This window comes from Mesoplodon bidens (genome assembly GCF_964165515.1).
Source record: "Mesoplodon bidens genome assembly, chromosome: 10".
Lineage (NCBI taxonomy): Eukaryota > Metazoa > Chordata > Mammalia > Artiodactyla > Ziphiidae > Mesoplodon > Mesoplodon bidens.
The window spans coordinates 34,279,043-34,291,005 of record NC_138172.1 but is presented as its reverse complement, the minus strand read 5'-3'; positions in this window follow the sequence as shown (position 1 = coordinate 34,291,005).

Genomic DNA, 11,963 nt, shown 5'->3' with positions numbered 1-11,963 from the left:
ATAATGCTGGGTTTTTTGTTCTTATATCCTTTCAGCACAGAACCCAAGTCTTGGGAAACAAGGTATGATTTTTGGAACTGAACTGATCTGATCTTTTCCTGTGCCTGATCTGAGAAATCTTGAGTGTCTTTCATGGTGATCTGAGAGAATGGGATCCCTTATCTTCACACACATAAATCACTCAACTTCTTGGATGAAGCTGGGAAAGAAGCCTACATGATATATACAAAGGTACAAAGATTAAACAAAATACTGCATATAGAGAATACCAGTAAGGGAAGGTGATGGGGAGAGGGGTTGACTACAAAATGGCAGCATGAGGTTATTTTTTAGAACGATGAATCTGTTCTATATCTTGACATGGGTGGTGGATACATAACTGTGTGCACTTGTCAAAAGTCATAGCTCTATACGTCAAAAAGAGTTACCTTTAATATATATTAATAAAAAGTAAATAAAATGCCCCCACACAATTTTTAATTAATAAATCCCCAAGTGCCAAGCTAGATTTTCATAATAATAATTTAAAAATACAGCCCCCAGCTTCAAGGAGGTAATCGTTTTGGGGGACAGACATGTAAAATGTTAGCTTCCTCACCATCTCCATAAAAGGTCTCTTCACATACACTCAGCTCTCTGATTCTCAGATTTGTCACTCTCCTGGCCCCTCTGCACAGGCTATTCCCATTGTCTGGAATATTCTTCTCTCTTTTTCCCTGCAGTTGGTTAGTTCCTCTTGATCTCTTGGATCTCAGCTTAGTCACCTCCTCCAGGAAGCATTTCTGGAAGGCCTCTTCCCCAGGCTCAGGTGTGTGTTCCTTTTGGGTCCTCCTCAGCACCTCCCTGTGACTCTGCTTACGTGCCTGGTGCTTCCATGGATTGTGGGTTGATGAGGGTGGGAACTCTGAGTCTTGTTTGCTTGTGTAGCCTAGCACCCAGGACAGTGCCTGGATGGTAAGTGCATGATAAAGTTGACAGTGTGTAATGAACAGTAGAGAAATAATTTTTAGTGGATGGCAGGTTAATGACAGGATGATAGAGAGATTCTAAGTGAAGAATAAATAAGGCCCACCCTGACATCTCTACTTAGTTGTGGTTCTTGACCTTGGCAAGTAACAGGAGCCAACTTGAGCAAACTTACACAAAATAGAGACTTTATGGACAGGATATCAGAAGAACTCTGAAACTCAAAAATCATTGGGTTACACGAAAAAATAGAACCAACGACTGAATAGCTTTTGGAGACCGAGGCAGTGTTTTTTCTCCACCTCTAATCTCCATTTTATTTTCCTATGGCTCAATTTCATTCCTCCCTCTGATCCAACTTCATTCTCCTCTGTCCCTGGTGCACATGTTGGAAAAAGCCCACCCAAGAACTCGATGTCCCTTTTCCTTGAAAGTAACTAGTCCAGACTAATTGCTATCTGTAAATCCCAATGTCAAAATCCTGGAAGGAAGAATCTGGTTGTTTCACTTGGGGCCAGATCTCTACCTACACATCAGAAAATGCTGTCAGGGTGTGGATTCCCATGGCACACACATGGCTGCCAAATTGACTCTGTTCTTAGAGAAGGAGTGTTATTTTGGGGTTGAGCAGACATGCCAATTGGCCACCACTGTTATGACAGACAGACTTATTAGGTGACCCCATGATCTTCATCTCCTGGTGTTTGTGACCTTGAGTGTGGGCAAGGCCTGTGACATGCTTTTATCCAGTAGAATATGACAAAGGTGATATATGTGATTACAGGTATATGATTTTGTAACATAAGATTGTAGCATCCATCTTGCTGCAGTCTTCCCCTCCCTTAATTTGAGGTGGCAGGTGATCATGTTGGGAGACCCTACATGCTAGGAACCGAGGATGGCTTCTGGTCAACAGCCATCAAGAAACATTAAGTCCTCAACACTATGGCCACAAGAAACTAAATTCTGTCAACAACCTGAATGAGCTGGGGAAACCATCCTTCCCTAATCAAGTCTCAGATGAGATCCAGCCCAGCCAATACTTTGACTGCAGCCTCGTGAGATCTTACTTGGAGGACCCATCTAAACCATGCCTGGAAATTCTGACCCACAGAAACTGTAAGATAATTAAATGTAAGCTGTGTGGAGCTGCTAAGTTTGTGGTGATACTGTTACACAGCAGTCAAAAACTAATAAAACCACACAATATTTTTCAATTAAAAGTACATAAAAAGGCTCACAATTTCTCAGTAAAAACCTATAAAGTAACCTTCAAACTAAGGCCACACTGTTCTGGGTGGTCAAAGAATGGCACAAGAGCCACATCTGATGGTCAGTTGCAGAGGTGATCTGAGCCTTCAGCAGGAAGTCACACAGTAGAGGAGGTTTAATGTTGATCCCCCAGCCCCTGCCAGGATGCAGATGTTTTCTCTTGGGAAATTTGTTCTCAGGACATGGAGTGGTGAGCTCACATGGGGGCTTTGAGGTATCATATTTAAGAAGCCAGCCTCAGGAGTTCACAGTGGTAGGGAGCCCAGAGGTAGCAGGTCGGTGGCCCAGGGAGAAGTGTGAGGTGGAGTAGCAGGAAGGGTGAGGCAGCCAGAAGCTTCTGTTCTGGAGTGGTGTCTGCAGTGTAGCTTTACTCTGCCTGAACTAATGGTGGGCTCAAAGATGCTGATTTCTGACGCTGCTAAGTTGGGAGTGCAGGGAGGGTTTCGGTGTTGCACACACCTGCTTCAGGGCACAGGTTTTCATCTCTCAGCTCCAACTTTAGTTACCATAGGAAAGAGAGCTAGTTTCTTCTCTTCCCACAGAGTAGGGAGTGACCGTAATGCTGGAAATATCCACAGGATTGTCCCAGACTTTACTGACAAAAATTGCCTATGATGCTTGTTAAAACTCCAGATTTCCAGAACTCTCCCTTGGAATTCCTGCTTCAGCTGGTCTAGGCTGGGCTCAGGAATCAGGTCTTTCATCAAGCCCTCATGTGACTTGTGTCATCAGGGCAGTTTGGGAAGCTTCTGTACATGACTGTTTGTGGAATTTGTCCAGCATGATGTCAATGGTTCTTACCCTATGTTGGAGAGGTGGCCACATTCCAAGATTAGAGTATGATGCCCATTTGAGACCACCCCCCTCCCCCAATCCTGAGTACTGCATAGAAAGCTCAGAGAAGCCCTACAGCAAAGGATCCGTAGATACACTTCCCAAAGGGACTGGGTCAGGGGCCTGCCCTAACTATCCCCACTGCCCACCCACACACCCAAGGAAGGTACCCTCCAGGAGGGCGTCTTCTGCTAAGACTCTTAGGGAAATAAAACACATGCACCAAAACCGATGTTCACAGACAGAATGCACCTGAACCTTCATGGTCTGGGGGAAGTCAGCCAAAACCCCTCACCCTTCCTGCCCTGTTTGTCCTTGTTTCCTCTGGACCAGGCAACCCAGTCAGGCTAGCTCCTGTCTCGGCTTTCGTCTCTTTTTCTTCCTCATCAACCCGCTACCCTCCCCACTAAGACGCCATCCTTAATAAGCCCATCTGCTCACATGCTCCAATTCTGAATGACACCTCTGTTGGAAAGGGCCGGCAGAAGCAGCCTCACTTCCCCTTGGTGTACACCAGGAGAACTGTGAACAGGGGAGGGAGCCCAATGTGATCTTGTAAGGCAGCGGAGGATGAAGTCTGACTTTCAAGAAAAGCTCTTTTGGCTTCTGAGCTCTCTTCTGTCTGGCTTTGCCCCTCCTTCTCTGGCCAGTCCTTCTGGCTGCTGGCTGTGGCCTCCCTGAGACCAGGCCAGGCAGCCCTGAAATATTTGCTATAAGGGCATGTCCAAGGACAGGCAGGAATTGACAGCCTCTATTCAACAAATGGACCCAGCACAGCTCCTGGCAAATAGAGGTGCTCCAGACCCCATAAAACCACATGGCTATTTGGTCTCCAAGAGGCATGGCTTGCATAAACACAATTAATGAGTCAAAAGTAATAAAAAGCAGAGTTCCTTTACTCCTGTATTTTGAAAATAAGAAAGAAGATGCAAATCCTTGCAATACTTACTACAATCCCATTTCTTGTCTTCTACCTTCCCCAGACCCTGCAGCTACACTAGAACCACCCCAGCCCCCAACAAACACAGAAACACACACTCACAACACATACACATGCATGTGGACACAGCATACACATCCGACATGTACACGTGAACATACCCCTGCCGTCCTCTGAGGAAGGCACCTTTCTTCCCTCCTCTCCCCCTACACTGGGTGCTTTATTGTGGAGACTGACTCAGCCTCTCCCACCCTCTAAGTCAGATTCTGTTCTCTCACAGAGGATGCCTGAGGGAGAGAAACGGAGGACCCACCGTAGGATTCTCTCCACCGGGCTGGGACAGAAGATGGACCTATGAATACTTTTCAGCCCATTTATCCCATTACGTGCACCATTATTACAGGCAGGTGAGAAATCAGATATAGCCAGCTGCTTAAAGACAGAACATTCTGATACCTGGAGGTGAGAAAACTAAACTTTGCTTCCACTAGACTGTGAGCTCCCTGGTAGGTGGCCCTGTGCCCTATGGTCTGCATTTCTCTCTAGCGCCTAAATCATGTGTCACACTTGGCACTAAATCTCCCGGAAGGAATCATGTATTGGGTGGTTATTATATACAGGCAGGTAATTTACACGTATTATTTAATCTTTGCTCCAATCCACATCATTGAAGAGTATGAGTTCTAATATAATAATACTAGCACTTAAGTACCTATCTAGTCCTTACCAAGCATTGTTCAGAGTTTGTTTGTTTGTTTGTTTGTTTGTTTGTTTGTGTGTGGTATGCGGGCCTCTCACTGCTGTGGCCTCTCCCGTTGCGGAGCACAGGCTCCGGACACGCGGGCTCAGTAGCCATGGTTCATGGGCCCAGCCGCTCTGCGGCATGTGGGATCTTCCCGGACCAGGGCACAAACCTGTGTCCCCTGCATCGGCACGCAGACTCTCAACCACTGTGCCACCAGGGAAGCCGTGTTCAGAGTTTTTAACAAACATTAACTCATTTAACCTTCACAAGAATGCCAGGAGGCAGATGCCATTATTATTACCTGTTCACACGGAGGGGATGTAAGGCACAGTGAGGCACTGTACCTTGGCAAGGTGATGGTAAGTAATGGAGCCCTGATGGGCGCCCTGTCCCGTCCTTAGCTGAAGTTTGCCTGCCTCTCACAGTGTTGTGGGTCAGAGCACAGTTACTGGATCTGGACAGCTTGATCTGGAGGTTAACCCTGCACTTTCTAGCTATATGAGCTGAAGTCACTTACTTAACCCATTCAAGCCTGTTTCTTCAACTGGACAAAGAAGATAATAGAGGTTTTAAACTCAGAAACTTTCTGTGAGGACTGAGTTAATATATCTTTCTAGAACCCTGCTTGGCATGTATTAAACCTTTCATGAAAAAAAGCCATTATTGTTAATAATAGCACCAAGTTGTAGTTGAGAAAACAGAGGACCAGAGAAATTAAATCACTTGCTCAAGGTCACACAGCTAGTCAGTGGTAGGTATAAGGTGGAAACCTAGGTTGACCTGCCTTTTAGCCTTGTATTCTTTTATCTAGCAAACTTGCCACTACATTTTCATTGAGATCCAGGATATGAAAGTACAGCAAATTGTTTTGATAGGTCATCTCTTCTACGCGAGTACCACTCTTGCGCACAGCCAGCTGCCAGTGACACTGGACACTCTAGGATGCCTGTTCCCAATGCTGTGGATCATCAACAGAATTAAATCTAAATGTCAAATTACATCCTGTCTGTTTGGCCTTTCCTAAACACACATAAAACTAAAATCTTTGTAGACTGCTGTGCTATTTTCCAAAGCATTTTCCAGATGCGTTATTCTCCCCACCTTTGCTGCACAAGGTCCCTCAGGCATTCTCTGCAATATATGAATCTCCAAAGGGTTGCAACTCAAGTTTGGAAAACAGGCTCTGAGTGTCACGTACAGTTCCTGAAGGAGTGGCTACTGTGAGCAAAGGTGTGTTCTCCAAACTCCAGGTCACTACTGGAGAGAGGTAAGCTGAGCCCAAATTAAAGGAAGCCTTATTTGCATTTTGGGGAGTAAATTCATTTAACTCGTACATCCCTATCCCTGAAAGTGATACACGTTAAATGCTCAGTTGCTTCAAATTAAACTTTAAATTGTTTCAAGAAGATGTTTTATAACTAACAAATTCTTAGTGAGTTACATCCAAAGGAAGAGGTGCTAAAAATCAAACTGGCATATTTGTATATCTTTGCCTTTTTTGGTTGATGTCAAAAGAATAGCCATATCTTCCAACAAATTTATCAGACATGATTTTGGTAAAAGTTTTCTGGGAAGAACTGGGAATTATCTTCCCATTGAGTAAAAGTTTAGTACTGCTTTATTTGCATTTAACTAATTGATAAATAGTATCTGCTCATAAATTAAAATGAAAAATACTATTGTTAGTAAGTTAGAGTAGTTGATAAAATGTATTATGTATATGAATAGACTGGGGGCTGGAATAGATCTATATAACATTTTCACTCAGAAATAAGGACCATCATAAGCAAGAGAGCTCCAGCAAGCTTTAAAGCATGGTTTTTATTAGGATTGCCCATGTTTCTGGTGTAGGAGGAAAATATAACTATGCATACAAAGCACATGGCATTGACTTAAAATGTCACTTGCTTATAGAAAAGTCCAAATTAAAACCAAATGAAACAAAAATGGATTAACAGATAATTTTCTTAGCCAGAGATGGATTCTACCCTATATTTATTAGTTGACAAGTGTTTTAACAAAGTATCTTAAATTACCAGGACTATTAAGATGTCCTGTTACATCCCTGCAACATAACCTAATATTTTATGATTCAAAGATCCTAAGTACAAATTTTTTTCCTAAACACAACTGAAAAAAAGTAAAGACTTTTTAAAAGTTAAATAAAAATATAAGGGCATCAGTGGGATATTATATTTTAGAGCAACCCTTGGAAGATCTTTCTGTGATGTCAATAATCAGTTCCTGATGTATCTGCTTTTTTAAAAAACTCATCTTCCTGTATCTAAAATAAATTTAATAAGAAAAAATCGAAGTCCTTCTTAATCTTTTGTAATTCAGACATTTTGGATCCATTGCACTAGGAAATGCTACTTTTTAAAAACGTATTTGATAGTACAGTCTATTAAAACATTGCTTTTATTGTCTCAGGGAGAAAACTTTCTCCTTTATTCCAATGATCAGTCTGTTAAAGCTCAGTGATTGTTGGAGAAACGATAAGGATTTTCAAAAACTCTGCCCAGGAGGACCTTCAAGATGGCGGAGCAGTAAGATGTAGAGATCACCTTCCCTCCCACAGATACATCAAAAATACATCTACATATGGAACAACTGCTACAGAACACCTACTGAACATTGGCAGAAGACCTCAGACTTCCCAAAAGGCAAGAAACATGCCCACATACATGACCGTGTGGCAGACAGGGTCTTGGTGCTCCAGCCGGGTGTCAGGCCTGAGCCTTGGAGGTGGGAGAGCTGATTTCAGGACATTGGACCACCAGAGACCTCCCGGCCCCACATAATATCAGTTGGCGAGAGCTCTCCCAGAAATCTCCATCTCAACGCAAAGACACAGCTCCACTCAATGACCAGAAAACTCCAGTGCTGGACAACCATGCCAAACAACTAGCAAGACAGGAAGGAACACAACCCCACCCATTAGCAGAGAGGCTGCCTAAAATCATAATAAGTTCACAGACACACCTAAACACACCACTGGGCTCAGTCCTGCCCACCAGAAAGACAAGATCCAGCCTCATCCACCAGAACACAGGCACCAGTCCCCTCCACCAGGAAGCCTACACTACCCACTGAACCAGCCTTACACACTGGGAGCAAACACCAAAAACAACAGAAACTATGAACATGCAGCCTGAAGAGGAGACCCCAAACACAGTTAGCTAAGCAAAATGAGAAGACAGAGAAATACTCAGCAGATGAAGGAGCAAGGTAAAAACCCACCAGACCAAACAAATGAAGAGGAAATAGGCAGGCTACCTGAAAAAGAGTTCAGAATAATGATAGCACAGATGATCCAAAATCTTGGACATAGAATGGAGAAAATACGAGAAACGCTTAACAAGGACCTAGAAGAACTAAAGAGCAAACAAACAATGATGAACAACACAATAAATGAAATGAAAAATTCTCTAGAAGGAATCAATAGGAGAATAACTGAGGCAGAAGAATGGATAAGTGACCTGGAAGATAAAATAGTGGAAATAACTACCACAGAGCAGAATAAAGAAAAAAGAATTGTGGACAGTCTCAGAGACTTCTGGGACAACATTAAACACACCAACATTCGAATTATAGGGGTCGCAGAAGAAGAAGAGAAAAAGGGACTGAGAAAATATTTGAAGAGATTATAGTTGAAAACTTCCCTAATATGGGAAAGGAAATAGTCAAGTGCAGGAAGCACAGAGAGTCCTATACAGGATAAATCCAAGGAGAAACACGCCAAGACACATATTAATCAAACTGTCAATAATTAAATACAAAGAAAAAATATTGAAAGCAGCAAGGGAAAAGCAACAAATAACATACAAGGGAATTCCCATAAGGTTATAAAAACATGAGAGACATGAAAAGATGCTCAACATCACTATTCATTAGAGAAATGCAAATCAAAACTACAATGAGGTATTACCTCACACCAGTCAGAATGGCCTTCATCCAAAAATCTACAAACAATAAATGCTGGAGAGGGTGTGGAGAAAAGGGAACCCTCTTGCACTGTTGGTGAGAATGTAAATCGATACAGCCACTAGGGAGAACAGTATGGAGGTTCCTTAAAAAACTAAAAATAGAACTACCATATGACCCAGCAAGCCCACTCCTGGGCATATACCCAGAGAAAACCATAATTCAAAAAGAATCATGTACCACAATGTTCAATGCAGCAATATTTACAACAGCCGGGACATGGAAGCAACCTAAGTGTCCATTGACAGATGAATGGACAAAGAAGATGTGGCACATATATACAATGGAATATTACTCAGCCATAAAAAGAAATGAAATTGAGTTATTTGTAGTGAGGTGGATGGACCTAGAGTCTGTCATATAGAGTGAAGTAAGTCAGAAAGAGCAAAACAAATACCATATGCTAACACATATATATGGAATCTAAAAAAAAAAAAAAAGGTTCTGAAGAACCTAGGGGCAGGACAGGAATAAAGACGCAGACGTAGAGAATGGACTTGAGGACACAGGGAGGGGGAAGGGTAAGCTGGGACGAAGTGAGAGAGTGGCATGGACATATATACACTACCAAATGTAAAATAGGTAGCTAGTGGGAAGCAGCCACATAGCACAGGGAGATCAGCTTGGTGCTTTGTGACCACCTAGAGGGGTGGGGTAGGGAGGATGGGAGGGAGACACAAGAGGGAGGGGATATGGGGATATATGTATACGTATAGCTGATTCACTTTGTTATACAGCAGAAACTAAGACAACAATGTGAAGCAATTATACTCCAATACATATGTTAAAAAATAAATAAATTTGCAATAGTAGATTTTTGGAAAAAGAAAAACTGTACTGGCCTGTTGTGAGATACTGATGAGATGATGCATGTAAATACTCAGCAGTAACAGACACATGCTAAACACTCAGGAAAGGTTTGTTTTTTAGTGAACTTTATGGGTTCTGTTTGTTCAATAAATTTTTTTTTTTTTTTTTTTTTTTTTTTTTTTTTTTGCGGTACGCGGGCCTCTCACTGTTGTGGCCTCTCCCGCTGCGGAGCACAGGCTCCAGACGCACAGGCTCAGCGGCCATGGCTCACGGGCCCAGCCGCTCCGCGGCATGTGGGATCTTCCCAGACCGGGGCACGAACCCGTGTCCCCTGCATCGGCAGGCGGACTCTCAACCACTGCGCCACCAGGGAAGCCCAATAAATATTTTATCTTTAAAAACAAACAAACAAAACTCTGCCCAGCTTGTTCCTATGATATAGACACTGTCAGTCTGCTGGGATCTAGTGATGTTAGAGGCATAACTGAACACAGTAGAGGTGCCTACTTCTTACAGGTTGATTACAGCTGCCTTGGGGAGTTTAGTTTTACTCAATTTTCTGCCTCACCTGGAGCCCAACATGCATCCTATTTCCTTTTCCTACCAAACCAGTTTAGAAGAACATTGGACACACCCACAATGTTTGATCATTTTTGAGGATTCTTAGAAAACCAAGCCCAGTATTCTGAGAAATGTGAACACCTGGATGAAGGGAAGACTCAGATGAAGGGATGAGTGGGAGCTCCCTGCAAGATCTCTGAAACTGGCAGCATTTAGCTGAGTCACTGGTAAGGCAGGTCTTAGAACCCTGCATGCATTTGCCCTGCCTATCCTCTTGACAAAGAAGCTTCTACCTCTTAACAGGTATTTCCACAAACTGCCTGTCAATCTTCCTGGTACTGGTTGATACTGACCAAGCCTTTTCTTGGAAAACGTAGGACTCTTCCTTACTTAAGCTATGGACAAAACTCAAGATACCAAACATATGCAGAGGAAGGAAATGGTAGCAACAGAATAACAGATTCTGTGGCGACATATTAGATTCTTGTGGGCTGTGTACACAGTTTCACCTGGGTATTCATTTTTCCTGAGACTTAATTTTGCATCCTGAGTGTCTAAAGGTAGAGGATAGATCCAGATGATCTCCTGCAGTTCCTTTCAGCTTCTGGGTCTTTGAGCATAGAGTTTAAATTAATTTTGTTCTTCAGTGGAATTACTTATTTCTCTCCTATGAAATATATGATATGGCAGAAGAATGAATGGTTCTGGGGTTTATTACCTCTTTCCTGCTTTAAGAAATACCCTGGATTCCCCTCGAGGGCAGGGGTAGTACCTCATTCCTCTCAGGATCTGCATGAAGCAGGGAGTCCAGCATATTCTGATCTGATTTGAAACAGCATGTTTTGATCACTGGGTTGTTAAGTTCCTTACAAACGTGAGCTACCCAAAGAGGGCTAAGGATTTAGTCTTTTTTTAAAAAAATCTTTATTATTATTATTATTTTTTTTTAGTTTCTGCTTTATAACAAAGTAAATCAGTCATACATATACATCTGTTCCCATATCCCTTCCCTCTTGCATCTCCCTCCCTCCCACCTTCCCTATCCCACCCCTCCAGGTGGTCACAAAGCACTGAGCTGATCTCCCTGTGCTATACGCTGCTTCCCACTATCTATCTACCTTACGTTTGGTAGAGGATTTAGTCTTTTAAAGAGTAGAATCTTTTAAAATTATGTAGATCTATATATCCTGACACAAATCTCTAAGATATAGTCTTGAGGAAAAGGAAGTGTTGAACAGTATTTACAATTTTATCCCACTTATGTGTTTAAAAAAGAAAGCAACCTCCAAACTATTTGTTTCCTTAGGTATATATCTCTGAATGTGACTACATAGAGAAACAGCAGCAGCATAAAGGCTATTCAACGCGCTTACAACAGTGCGATCTCTGGGAAGAGGATAAAATGCAGGGAAGAAACCTGACATTCTCTGACGTATTTGTATTTTTAACAACCAAGGAGTTATTTCAGTACTTGTGTTCTTAAAAATAAGCAAAAAAGTAAAAGGTCAAAGAAATTTCAAGCCATCCAGGGAATTGAATTCAAACAGAGAAAATAAGTAATAGATCAAAGTTGCATGGCTTATGAAAGCAAGGAGGAAATGCACAAAATGCCTCTTAAAACAAGATCAGAGAGATGTGGAGAGGGTACAGTTGGGGGCACTTTTCAAATGTACTCTGGAATGTGATATAAATTAGCAGAAGTCACCCTAAGTGCACCAAATGCAATGCGGAAGCAGAGTCATTTGGAGGAGCTACCTATTCTAAATACAAATCTTAAAGGAACATGCTTTAACATGGATGTCAACAAATAGATATATATTTAAATTGAAAATAACTCATTATTTTTATAAA